The 13124-nt window shown below is 37.4% G+C and overlaps 2 protein-coding genes across 2 annotated transcripts in view; one reads left to right on the forward strand and one right to left on the reverse strand.

Moving 5' to 3' along the window:
* The window catches only part of LOC110831367 (serine/threonine-protein kinase pim-3), a 215002-nt gene that overhangs the window by 158077 nt on the left and 43801 nt on the right, over positions 1-13124 (reverse strand). The window lies entirely within an intron of this gene.
* The window catches only part of LOC110831380 (uncharacterized), a 91907-nt gene that overhangs the window by 59450 nt on the left and 19333 nt on the right, over positions 1-13124 (forward strand). The window lies entirely within an intron of this gene.

The following is a 13124-nucleotide window of genomic DNA, read 5'->3' on the forward strand; positions in this document are numbered from 1 at the left end:
GCGAAACAACTCGGAAGACAGCCATCTTCACAGAGCAACATGCTACGACATTATCTTAATTTTACAGGCTATATATTTTATTTTCGAGCTGTGGTGATTCATGGGAATCTATAGATGTATGAACGTCGCTGTGTAGTGGTTAGTATTCCCGTCTGTAATTGAGAGGCGTGGAGACCGGTTATTTCAAAAGACGTCTTCCTTACATTTCCTCTGTCCGTCCACACCGAAACTCCCGGTTGTCTTTTCTCATGGTACACCATATTTTCTGACCGCCTCACTGGTCTAAATATGTAGCTTCTTGTATTGATCTTTCTGACATGATCGCATTATTCAATGTCTCTTGGAGTTTAAAATCAATTCCTTCTGAATTTTCAGTCTTAAGTAAATGGTTACAGTTATTCGACCTAGTTCCTTATTTCGACATTGCGTGCTTGGCTAGGTCTTACGTCACAACATTAACCATTTACGAACTTGTTCTTCTAAAAGAACATTAGATGGAGTGATATTTGCTATAAAATGACAAGTTCTAAACATCTACCGTACTCGCCTGTTTGTTTATATTCTAGTTTTCATATTTCATAATCTAAATATCTCCTGTAAAGCGTTGCATTTCCAATTCGCTGGGTATTCAAAGCAATGTGGCCGCAGTTATGAAAGGATTCTCTGAAAAAGATTTCCAGCGTAACCTTAAGGTCCAATGCCACTAATAACAAAAAGCAAATGTTGAAATTTCAGGTTTTCACGAAGGCGCGTATGTACACGGCTGTCTTCTGGGAGTTTTTGCCGTGTAATATGACAGTTATTAACTGACGTTTCGGAGAATCATACTACTTCAATCAACAGGGCTTGTGATGGAGGCAATGAGCTCTTCTGAAAGTTCGACTCAAAATCCAAGAAGAAGTCCATGTTCATATATAGCAAAAATGTGACTGTTCTTCCTGCCTGCAGTGGCAGTGGCTGTTTTTACGGGAAATCTTTAAAGAAGAAAGGCTGTAGCAGGCAGCAAGTCGACACAGAATATGATTACACCAGTTTTCTGGGAATTTCTACATCGTTCGGATCTATAAATTACGCGTTTTACCTTACAAACAAAAATTAAGCGTTCTTGTTGTTGTATCATCATCAACATCACGCGAGCTCCAGACGAGCGGGCGTATTCTGTGATCCCGCATTGCCACCTGTGCTACAAAGTTCACTGCGTTTCGTTATTCCGCCGGATTCTTAAGGCAGCCAGGAAGGATTTGTGCCCCCGGTACGAACAGGAATTCTATTGAAAACAGAAGGTTATTATGTGTGCGGAAGCTGTAATACCCGATTTCACTGCGGTTATTTGAAGATTAGTGACACAGAGCTAGCAATTTGTACTGCCTCTAGCAAATCGACGACAAGAGTGAAGCCTGTACAAAGCTTATCAAGACTTCCAGGGCACATGAGACAAGAGTGAACGGTCGTTGTCAATGTCTGGCACAACTAGGGAGGTAATTAGCTTTGTCCCTTTTCTGAAAGAAGGATTCTAAAAGTCTTCAGAACGACACAGTACGTCTTAATGATCAATCAGATATTGAAATTCTCGGGCCACTTCGTGGTAGCCATGGTTACCAAACTGGTTGTTGAGGTCTCTCAAGTTAAGGTTCAAACCAAGGACGTCCAAAGTCTAATCGCCGGCCGTATTGCGCCATCAACAAATGGCAGTTGGAAAGATAAATCTGACTCTAGGTCCTTTCTTCTGCACTCCAAGACGCAGAGAAGTTGTAGTCAGCAGACTCCAGTGTCGGAAACCCACGACCACTAATAATGCGAGTGTCACAAGCGTTTTTATTTCTTCTCCTAAATTAAAATCTGGAAATAATGCTAATGGTGCATACTCAGTTCTGTAAAATTGTGGCAATGCTGTCTGTCATTGTCAAAAATCGATTGTGATGTAAACACAGGTAGTTTTGCCATGTTTAACATTTAGTCATTAAACTGTTTAGATATTTCTATCAAAATATTAGAGGTCTTGGGACCAAAAAAAAAAAAAATTTTACATAAATGTTTGCTCCGCGGATTACAAAACTACATGTTTATTTGAAAACATGGTCAAATGACTCACGTTACGACCACAGCTTATTTCCCGACTGGTGCTCTGTGTTATCGTTCTGGCAGGGGCATGTTAACAACATGTGTGTAGGTGGAGTTTTAATCGCCGTTTCGCATGTAGTTTGCACGTTTAAAAGCAGATACGATTTGAAATTTTTGTTAGAAATATGTGTAGGCTGAAACCTCTATTTATTTTTCCCCCCGCTTTAAAGCAAAATTATTACAAAATATTTGAACGTATTAGAAAACAATATTTCTGCCAAAACTGCCAGATGGTGGTCCGACTTTATCGGAAATAAGATCCGATCCAATGTCGGAATGCGCCTTACAATACCAGCAAACGTAACTAAAACAGAAATTATAATTGTGATTTGTAATGTGTCCACAGCATTCACATAAACGGACTTTGTACGACATCTGGAAAATCTCGTCCCAATTCCAGTGAAAGATATTTCGCCAGTTTCAGAATTCAAGCAAAGAAATTGGATCTGTGAGGTTCCATATTATGAAAAATATGGACAGAGAAAATGCAAAAAGTGTATCCTAGTTACGGACAAAAGCACGAGGTTTTACGAAATTTGCTCACGGACTTAAATATTCATCGAAAATGTTGCTTCTCGCGACTGCTTTGTTTCTGGCAGATGTTTACGTCACACCATGTCTACTTCTAGTCTCCCTTGATCCTATGAGATGGGGTTTTGCGAAAGACTACCTTGTCTGTTAAATAAATTGAACCAATACTTCCACGCATAAAATCTGAAAAACTGAGTACATGCATGCTATCCATTAGTTTTGTTCCAGTTAATTTTTATTTTCTACGACAAATAACTTGGAGAGAAGATTACAATCTTGACCAGTTGAAGGGCAGAAAGACAGATCAAGTTTTGTAGACGTAAAAGCAACAGGTAAATAGATAAATTCTTAATTTCAATCTTCAGATACCTAGATAGGACACGATAAGACAGAAGATTCTGAGCTTAATAATAGTAAGCATTCGCCAAATGATGTATTATTAAAATAATAGTCACAAAAATAAGAAATTTAGTAGCAATGTGGGATGAAACTTCGAGAATGTCTAGCCTAATGGGTGAGCACGTGTGGATCTTAGCAAACCGTTCACAAAACTCATGCATAAAGCTGAAATAAACACACAGTCATCTGCGTTATGTAAAGGAAGAACTAGGTGGTATTTGATTTGCATTGGATACTTCATCTCTCCATCCCTTCAAAACCCACAGCAATGGCGGTTGTTGAAAGAGGTGAGGATCTACAAATTGTGGAAATCATGTGGTTTAATCTCTATTTACATCTCCTGATATCACGTATATCGAGTAAATTAGCTCTGCAAACGATGGAGGGAAAACCAGAGACCGGAATAGGCTGTGTCCTAACCCACAGAGGAAGAAGAAGAAGAAGAATAAAATGCGCCTTACCATCTGCATGAAAGACTTTTGCTCTAATCTCGCAAGTCTGGCTCTATTCAAATACTTCAGTTTCTCACACAACAAACATGTTCTGGAAGGGTAGCCGGAGTTCATATGACATTTGTTATAACATGTAAAGACCTGTTTAATGTTAGACATTGGTTACCGAAAAATATTGCACAAACCTTGATTACTTTTCAACCTATCATTAATCACCTTCTTTCCAGGTTCGGAAGTACTGCTGAAATTATTCCTTAGCGACATGTTTCCCCCAATGTTAAATACTGCATAGTGCCTTAAAATATAGACCGTTGTCGCTCAACTAGTCAAGAAATTCCCACCTTTTACGGAACCAGAAGGTCCATCGTCGTATTTACAAGAGCCCGCCACCGGACTAGATCTTGAGCATTAAATTCTACGCCATTGCGAATTCATTATCCGCAGTCATAATTTAATTCTGTGCTATATGACCTGTATAGTTGAGAACCTCAGTCACAGTAGCGATCATCACCCTGATGATAACAGTAACACATCTGAAACGTCGGTAAATTTCCCCCAGACTACATGGCACAACAACCCAGAACAGAAGACAGCCACTCACTGTCGCGAAAACCTGAAATCTCACAAGAAACAATTCTGCTTAACGAATTTCCGTTTTTCAAAGATCACGTCCATTTCATAAGTCGGGAAGACTCCTTTCAGCAAAGTTACAGCACAATATCGTGCATTCTAGGTTAACATGATACCACGGCACATAACACACATGACTGAATATAATATTTTTCGACGTTCCAGGCGGAATTCATACAACCAATGGAAAGGAAGTGAGCATTATGGATACTATTCATTCGCCTACGTTTGATATCATAAAGCTTCCTCAACACGTGTCGTGAACAAAGGCATCGACTTATAGATGAACGTAAGACAAAAGACAGGAAAAGACTGAATAATTAACATGGAAACAAAATTAACAAAGCTAGTGTGATCTTTAAAAGTATTGCCCATAAGATACAAAATAATGTATAATAACTTAATCTTACAAGTTACAAATCATTTTAAAAAATTTGAAATTTTACGTGCTCGGGAACAAAGATAAATATAAAGAATATTTATAATGAAATATGGAGAAAAATAAATTCAGGAAATGACTTTATGCTTTAGTTTTTAAATTATAATTCCATCAATATACCACACATTTTTCTGTTCTATGTGTTTATGAAATGTGGTCCTTTCCCTTCACGGATGAAAGCAAAGCGCTCGGAAAAAATATTTTTACTCACTATGGAAGAAAGAAATTCCGAACGGGAGATATTACATAACAGGGTACGACATGATTCATGTAGGTCAACAGAGTCGCTTAAAATTAACCATCCATGTGACTACACTGAGAATTCAGGTTCTCACACTGTCCGCCGTGAGAACCTTGGGAGAACAAATGATATAAAACGCGAGACGAATTTTATCAACCTCCTTCCCGATCACCTCCTACAGCATCTTCCGTTTCGTCAAGCTTAATTTCTCTGCACTCAGCATATAATTAACAGTTCCCTAGACTTGGAACTGCCGAGCTGCTTTCATGGACTGATTATTTTTAACCGACTAAGTGGGAACCAATCAGCGGAGGTGTGAACGAAAACGTTTAATTGGTGGAGATTAGTGCATTACATATTTGTAGCTTTTACTGGCTTGATACTTTTTTTGTGATTTCCTTCTTTACGATGATAAACCTTTCATGTGGCTGAACACAGATGACGGCAGTCCCAAATTCTATACCTTAAAATAGGACATGCATGAATCCTTCTGCACCGTTCCAATTGATCATTAAAACAACACTTTAATAGTGTATACTATATAACATAAGAAGCTGAAATAGCATCTTTAAATGAACTAAGAATGACCTTCTGACGACTCGGTAGCGATTTCCATCTTTCAGAATTGTCGTGGGCCCAAATATAGTCACAGAATTGTCTCTTGGTTGTGCACTGTGTGGTCATGATGATGATGTTGGGGTGAGAAGGGATTGCCGTTCTTGCATTGAAAAGCACCTTTGAGACCAGTGATTTCACAATAGTGGTATTCAATTGAAGTCGGACTGTACTGACGCTAATTCCGTTGCTCCATTTGAGAGAAAAATGTGAAGAGGTACTTGTTAAAGCTATTGACAGAGTGGGCTCTACGGGAAATCAATTATTCACCGGCTTTTGTAAACTGGCGTCCGTGTAATTGCAGAGGCCATATCTGCGTCTTTGGCACAGATATCTGTGTCGCACGGTACTAGGTACGAACAAGTAATCTCCTACGCCAGGCACTCATCACCACTTTGTGCATTCCAGAGAATATCAAATGTATCTCCACTGCTACGTCTGGCTATTAATGACGCTAAATCTCCGAGTGTTGTGTGTCGGTAGTCTAGCGAGGGGACTCAAAGCTTTCAGGCTCTACTAATGGAAATGGTTTAAAAGGATAGAAGTATGAAAAACAGTAATAAACTGAATGACGCGGTGATGTAGTTCGATTCCTGCATTATATTATGGCAGTAATCGTTTTAAATCTCAATAAGGTAAATTATGATAGAGACCAAAGTGGTTTTCGTAATCGATTCAGGCATATAAAGCCGAACATTTTGATTAATTTGGTTAGCACTCCTGCTTTGCATTCGGAAAGTCCGGAGTTTGATTCTCGGATTCGGTCGGCTATATTGACACGGGGTTTTGTTCCAATCTCCAAGTTAAATGTTGAGATAGTGCCTTAAAATAAATCAGAACCGCTTAGTTTTCGTCATACAGATAGAATGAATACAAAACCGTACACGAACTAAATCGGTTTTTAACCAGAGTTCTTAAGATAGTATAACTGCGTCATATTGTGAATCAAATATTAAATTAATTATTCGGTTTTGTCCGTCTAATCACAATTATATTTAAAATTTAAAATTTACAAATAAGATAATTAAATTATCATTTTATGTTTCATGTCGAATAATCGAATTACATTTGGAACATTTTTACAACATGTTTCGGTTTCATCGAACCATCTTCAGGTGTAAAATTATATCAATAAACTTCTAGACAACTCTAGACACATCAACGTGTCTACTCTCTCATCTTTGACCGATGTAGAACATTAAAAGCATTCACTCCAAATAATACATTCGCTCCAATATGTGAAAATAATATGGATATGAGCATCACCAAAAAAGGTACACAACAGAAATTGTAGTTGAGTTTTAAGTTTATTGATATAATTTTACACCTGAAGATGGTTCGATGAAACCGAAACATGTTATAAAAAATGTTCCAAATGTAAATCGATTATTCGATATGGAACATAAAATGATAATTTAATTATCTTATTTGTAAATTTTAAATTTTAAATATAATTGTGATTAGACGGACAAAACCGAATAATTAATTTAACCAGAGTTCTGTCGGTGAAATGTCTTTGCAGTAGTTACAAGACCAACTGTGGGTTACGTAGTCGTAATGACTGGGTAAGCCTATAAATGACCGTAGGATACAGATGTAGACGCCTATTCTCTGTAACTGTGCGCGTCTTTTTATCTCCCTACTCGATGCCGCAATTAAATGCCCAGGCATGTGAATATTTCAATTCCCTCACTCTCATGGCGCTTTACTCCCACTTGTTGCATCCAAATGTGCGTCAAGTGGAGCTGTAGAGGCGGTATTTATACAAACGGCTGGAGAGATTTGTTTGAATTTCGTTAATTACTTCACTCTCGCACATACATTCAATCATTCAGAGTCTCTTTAATGTATTTCTGTTTAAGTTTCGAAATCCACACCTGAACTCATTCTTTCCTTACGCTTGTGTTTACAATATAGGTCTTCCACATGCGGCAGAAGACGTATCGATTACTGGCTGATACTCGTGAAACGAGCATTGCAGAGTATCAGAGAATATTTCCGTTAACCTGTTGAATTATACTGGCGAAACAATTCACCCAGAGAAACTTCGTCCAATTTTGTTCTAGAATCTTTGTTTTATCTAACACTGAAAAGTTCAAACACGGCAATACTTCCAGACGGACGTAACTCCTCCACAACTTCATTTCTGGGTGATACAAAAACAACAACAAAACGTTCACCCACACAAAATCATGTTAAGCACGACGTACATATACAGAACAACTTCGAATACGATATTAAAAATACAATAAAATCTGGAAGAAAACATAATTTGAAATCTGATAAACATCTGACTAAATGTTGCATTTAAGAAATTATATTTAAGTTTATATAATTTTATACACCTGAAGATGGTTCTTTTAGAACTGAAACATGTCGTGTAAAAAGTGATGATCTAATGTAAATCGAACATTTCGATAAGAACATCATTTAATATATTTTAAATATTTAAATGTTAATTATAGTAATATTTTAATATTTAATAGGAATTTTATTGTGATTAGACTGACAAGATTTAAACAAAAACTGAAAATAAACTCTCCTTCCACCTATATACAATTAAATTTAAATCTATCGCACAAATACGTGCATTTCCTAAATTCAGTAATGCACAGAAATTATTAAAATACCGAACCGTCAAAATTGTTATAAATTTTTACACTAAATGCACACTGTACGAACTATGGAATTTGCATAAAATGTGTTAACCATTACCGAAATGCAACAAACGTTTGCCTGTCACTAGCATGGTTTTCAAATGTTAACATGAACAAGCTCTTTACAGCGACTTTCGTTCTTTAAGTGTCTTATCAGTCTTCCGCCTTACATTTCATTCAGAAGCCTAGTGAAGTAAAGACCGAGAAACTGGTGATGAATAAGTGCGGCGACAGAGTGAGTTCGCTAACAGAGTTATACGCAACTGTCTCATCCCTGCTCTCAGTCACAACTGCATGAGTCGCCGTCTACCGCTAACAGCAACTGCCGCTAAATTATTCGCAAAACACTAAATGTGTCTAACATCGTGTTAATTATTGGTTGTTGTTCCGTGTGGGTATGGTTCTACAAACAATGATAAATTAATATGATTTCAATAGAATTTATAGCATTTTATTCATGCTATGTGTCGACATTTGTTTCATGTTACCAACAATTCTGAACTACTGAACATTACAATATGGATGTCTCCTAAGTTGTAGAGCCGTGTAGTCTGGTAGACGCGATACAACCCAGAAAACCGCCATCTTCAGATTCACTGCCGTGAAAATCTCAAATCCTGCTTACTGAACATAATATTCGTCTTTATATAATGAATATATTTTACTCCATTTTATTTTATTAAGAATAATTCTTCCAAATTTTGTACATTTGAGCTCGAAGGCAACACTAAAACTACAGATTCGTTTTTGTGCATTCTTAACTTTACCATTAATGGGAAATTTTCTGGCAGCTTTTCAAACATTTTACAACATTCGCTTGGACTCTTTGATGGGGTTCGGCCAGACGCCTGGTCTCTACTTACACGCCCATGACTCGCGGAGAACTCGACTCTACGGTTCCTACGTTCGACCAGCCAAAAACCCACAATCACACAGCGCCGCCGCTGCGATCCGCGCTAGGGACAATGATTCTTGTAATATTATTTTATGAAGGTGTCACCAGAGCACTTGTCAGTAGAAAGTGGCAGCCATCTCGCACGAAGATTCGAACCACTTATCTCTAGAACGCAAGCCATACGAACGTCTGAATGCCTCACCTCCCTTCATAAATTTCTTTTGTGTCTTAACGAAACTCGGTGAACCATTTCTCAGGCCTAGGTTTCGAACTGAATACGAATTATTAACACGAAAATAAATTAGTACTTACTTCATCATGGAAGTGTTAATATTAACAGATTAATTTACCAGTTAACAGACATGATAAATATCTGATTTAAAATATTAATGGGTTGACAGCTCTAATTATTAGATAACACAGCAGTCCAGAACAGCCATTTCACATGTCACATCGTGATGTAACACACTCAATTTACCAACCGTGTGTATATCGTTCCGCTAGTGGAAAACTTATTGAGGTGTACCGTTTCACAGAGTGAAATTAGGTATTTTACAGCGATTTAAAACTTTATCATATTTTAATGCATTGCCTGCATCAATAAACATGTTTTTTGATTCATGGAATTAAGTGTTAAGACTTTACCGTCAAAGCTATTTTTCAATAAAGTGAACGATTATACACCATTTTATATAGTGCATATTTTCAAATATGTACAGACGTTGAATTACTGCACGAGTGACAAACAGTATGAAACATGTGAGATATCAGGTTCTCACTGAGGCGAATATTAAGATGGCTGTCTTCTGGATTCTTGAGCCTAGGAATCTGGCCGAAGTTGACAAATGTTTCAGAGGTTCCTTCTGCCTCCATCACAGGTCAATGAGTGATGAGGGTCCTGAAGATGGAGGTAGTAAGCACATCTGAAACTTAGGTAAACTTCTGCCAGAATACAAGGCTCGACAACCCTGAAGACAGCCATCTTCATATTCGCCGCCGTGAGACCCTCAAATCCTGCTTTCTCTACCGTTGTTTCTAACCGGATTTTGCAGGGCATAAAGAGATCTGTGGGCACCGATGCTTCTAAAATGTACAAAATGTAATCTAGGCTCAGCAGGAAATAATAGAAATCCTTTTGTACCTGCTAATCCTCTTCAAACTTCCGGTCCCCGACTTCGGCCTGTTTCCCCCCTGTGAGGTCAAAGTGTATAAAAAGGGGGTGGGCCACAGAGCAGCTCCCGCAGGAAATCGAACCCCCGTCGTCTAGACCGTAGCCAATAACTAATTAGTCGCCAGTTAATAATACTGAACGATTCACAGAAACAAAACTTACAAGGTGCTACGGAAAAAGATGTCTCCTCTCGACTCTTTTCACAGGCTTCAGGCTTGTGTGATATTCATTAAATATTATAACAGTCCTTCGGCTTACCAATGTAAATGGGCAATTTCCAGACTAGAAGCAAAAAATGTGTATGAAACAGTTCCTGCCGAGTCGAAACTGTTCACAGAGACCACCGTACACTCAAAGAAATCTCAAAGGGAAAAATCTTCACAGAGGAACAAACTATCACTTGGGGATAAAAATGTATTCATATGATTGTTAGCAATAACTTTCCTATTCATAGTTTTCGATGTGAAAATCGTGAAAAAGTTTGTGAAATCCTATTTGAGATAACTTTCTTCACTTCCATACTAAATAATCTGTATTTCCTTGCTACTTCTCTTTCGGTTTTTAAGTATACTTGTCGCAAGTTATCTCCGAGCGTCATTGGCCGTTACAAACACACACGTTGGTGGCCAGTCAGTCGAGGTATGGGCAGAGACAGTAAGCGATCGCCCTTAAGGCGTCTTTCTCCCTCCCCATACGCCCATGACGCAGCTCAGGTTCGCAGATATCTTGCATGACGCATATATTCGTTTTTCAATTCCATTCTGAATGATGACTCCTAGGTCTACAGAACTTTGGTAATAATAACAAGACAATTATAATTATTCTATTATATTGATTATGTATAATAAAATGGTAATGGTAAGAATCACTACTTAATTTAGAGAAAATACTAATGTGAAAATATGACGGGAATAATATGTATCATTATATGTCAGACAAGGATTCTTTCTATGACAAGATAAATGATTACTTACTTGAAGGGCAGATATATTGGAATATCCAAATTTAAATAAATACCTACTGCGGTCAAGGAACAATTTCAGGTATTTCACTGAGACACGAACAATTTTATCAACTACACTTCAAGTAATAACATTACTTCCACATTGGTGTGGAGGTTTCTTACCAACCAAGCTAAAAAATAAACTTGGAATCAATTCCATTAACCATTCACTGCCAGGGACTAAACCTAATTTATACCTGTTGTGCGGAGTATGGAGTATAAACATTTCCAAACTTTGAAACGAAATTTTGAAATTTTAATTCAAATTCGTTCTGAATTTCTTTACAAATGTTTCCATAATTTTCTCTTTCCCGATGATATTTTCTCACACTCATATCTTTGGAAACCATCCCACACAACTCCGTCCCTACAGCCTGCTACTCTCCCATTCCTTCCTCTCCCCCGTCGCATTTCAAATGATGGTCTCAATTCCTACAGTTTTGTTATAATTAGAAATTCCAGGAAACTGCGTCACAGAAAAATGTAATGTTCATAAGCGGCGCTTAAAACCATTTGACACATACTTCTGTGCTCCTGTTCGTATGCCTGGAGAGTTGTCAACGTCTGTACCGATTTTTATGTCCTTAACAGCTCTAATTTTTCTTTAATACTGATTTCTTCAATATTATATACACTTCGCAGAAGATGTGAAAAAACTGCATGTATTAATGTCGAATAGAACGTTAGCCGTTCCATTTAAAGGTAGATATGCTTAAAACGTGCTGCTACCAGTAACACACGAATTTTGCGTGGCCGCTGAGCTGTGAGCCATTCCCTCTGTCAGCCCTCCGTTTCAGATAATTGTTAAACTTGACGGATAATTGATTTAGACCTGCTTTGTCGATCACAAAATTCCCTGCTTTAAGCCTACATAAAATCCGATTTTTCATTAAACAGTTCACAATAGCTCGACGCTGAACCGTACTCATCCGGTTGAATCCTGTCGTACACTTAATACACTAAAATTTCACTAATTCGCAATTCGGACTAGTAAGGAAACTGGTAGTTTTAATTAGTGTAAATTAGGAATTATAAAACATATAATTATATATAAATATTTTTAAGTCGTAGTTCATAAAAACAAGTAAATTTATTCAATATCCAGCGACGTATGTTAATATAAATTGCATTAGGATATAAATTTATGAAGAAAGTAAACTTTTAAAAATGTTGATAACCAAAATAAAATTTATGGAAAAACTGCATTCTATGTAAATAAAACACATGCACATGAAAGAAGGAAGTCTAATAGTTACAAAGGTGATCCGAGATTAGTTAATTCCGAATCAGTGGAATTTTGCTGTAAATATTCTTCTACCTACGACGTCACAGCCCAGAAGACCTTGAAAATCTCGTATCTCATTACGGTTATTATACGTAGAAATTTACCAATATTTCAGAGGTCCTTACTGTCTCTATCATCGCGGATTATGATCGAGGCAGTAAAGACTTCAGAAACGTTGGTAAACTGATATCAGATTACACGGCGCTACAACCCCAAAGGCGGTCATTATCTCATCATTAATGAAGCAAATAACAGGCACAGTTTCTACACAACACAGACAAGTACATACTTTTTGTATTTGACTAAATACAAACGAAATTTACATATGTGAATATTTACAGACATTTTTACGATAATTTGAGCTATACATATATTATTTGTCTAATACAGACCAAAAGCAATTCACTCAAGTATTTAGTTTAGACTGTTCAAACCAAATTTTATGGAAATCGTCAAATAATTTCGGAGAATAAACATGCTGCCGAATTGAGACAATAAATTCCTATCAGGCATTAACTGTGCACCAAGGACATACCGTTCATTTTAACGCGGCTAACACTTGAAAAAACGAAAAATAAAAAAGTCTTACTTTCCTAGTTCAGAGGTGTTCCATACACTGGGGCACAGAAAATCGATCAGATATGCCGGAGTGAGTTCCACGTGTTTTCTCGAGCAAGTCGTAAGG

Source organism: Zootermopsis nevadensis, unplaced genomic scaffold, assembly GCF_977971745.1.
Source record: "Zootermopsis nevadensis isolate Lab colony 2312 unplaced genomic scaffold, Znev_1.0 Znev_ptg000025l, whole genome shotgun sequence".
Lineage (NCBI taxonomy): Eukaryota > Metazoa > Arthropoda > Insecta > Blattodea > Termopsidae > Zootermopsis > Zootermopsis nevadensis.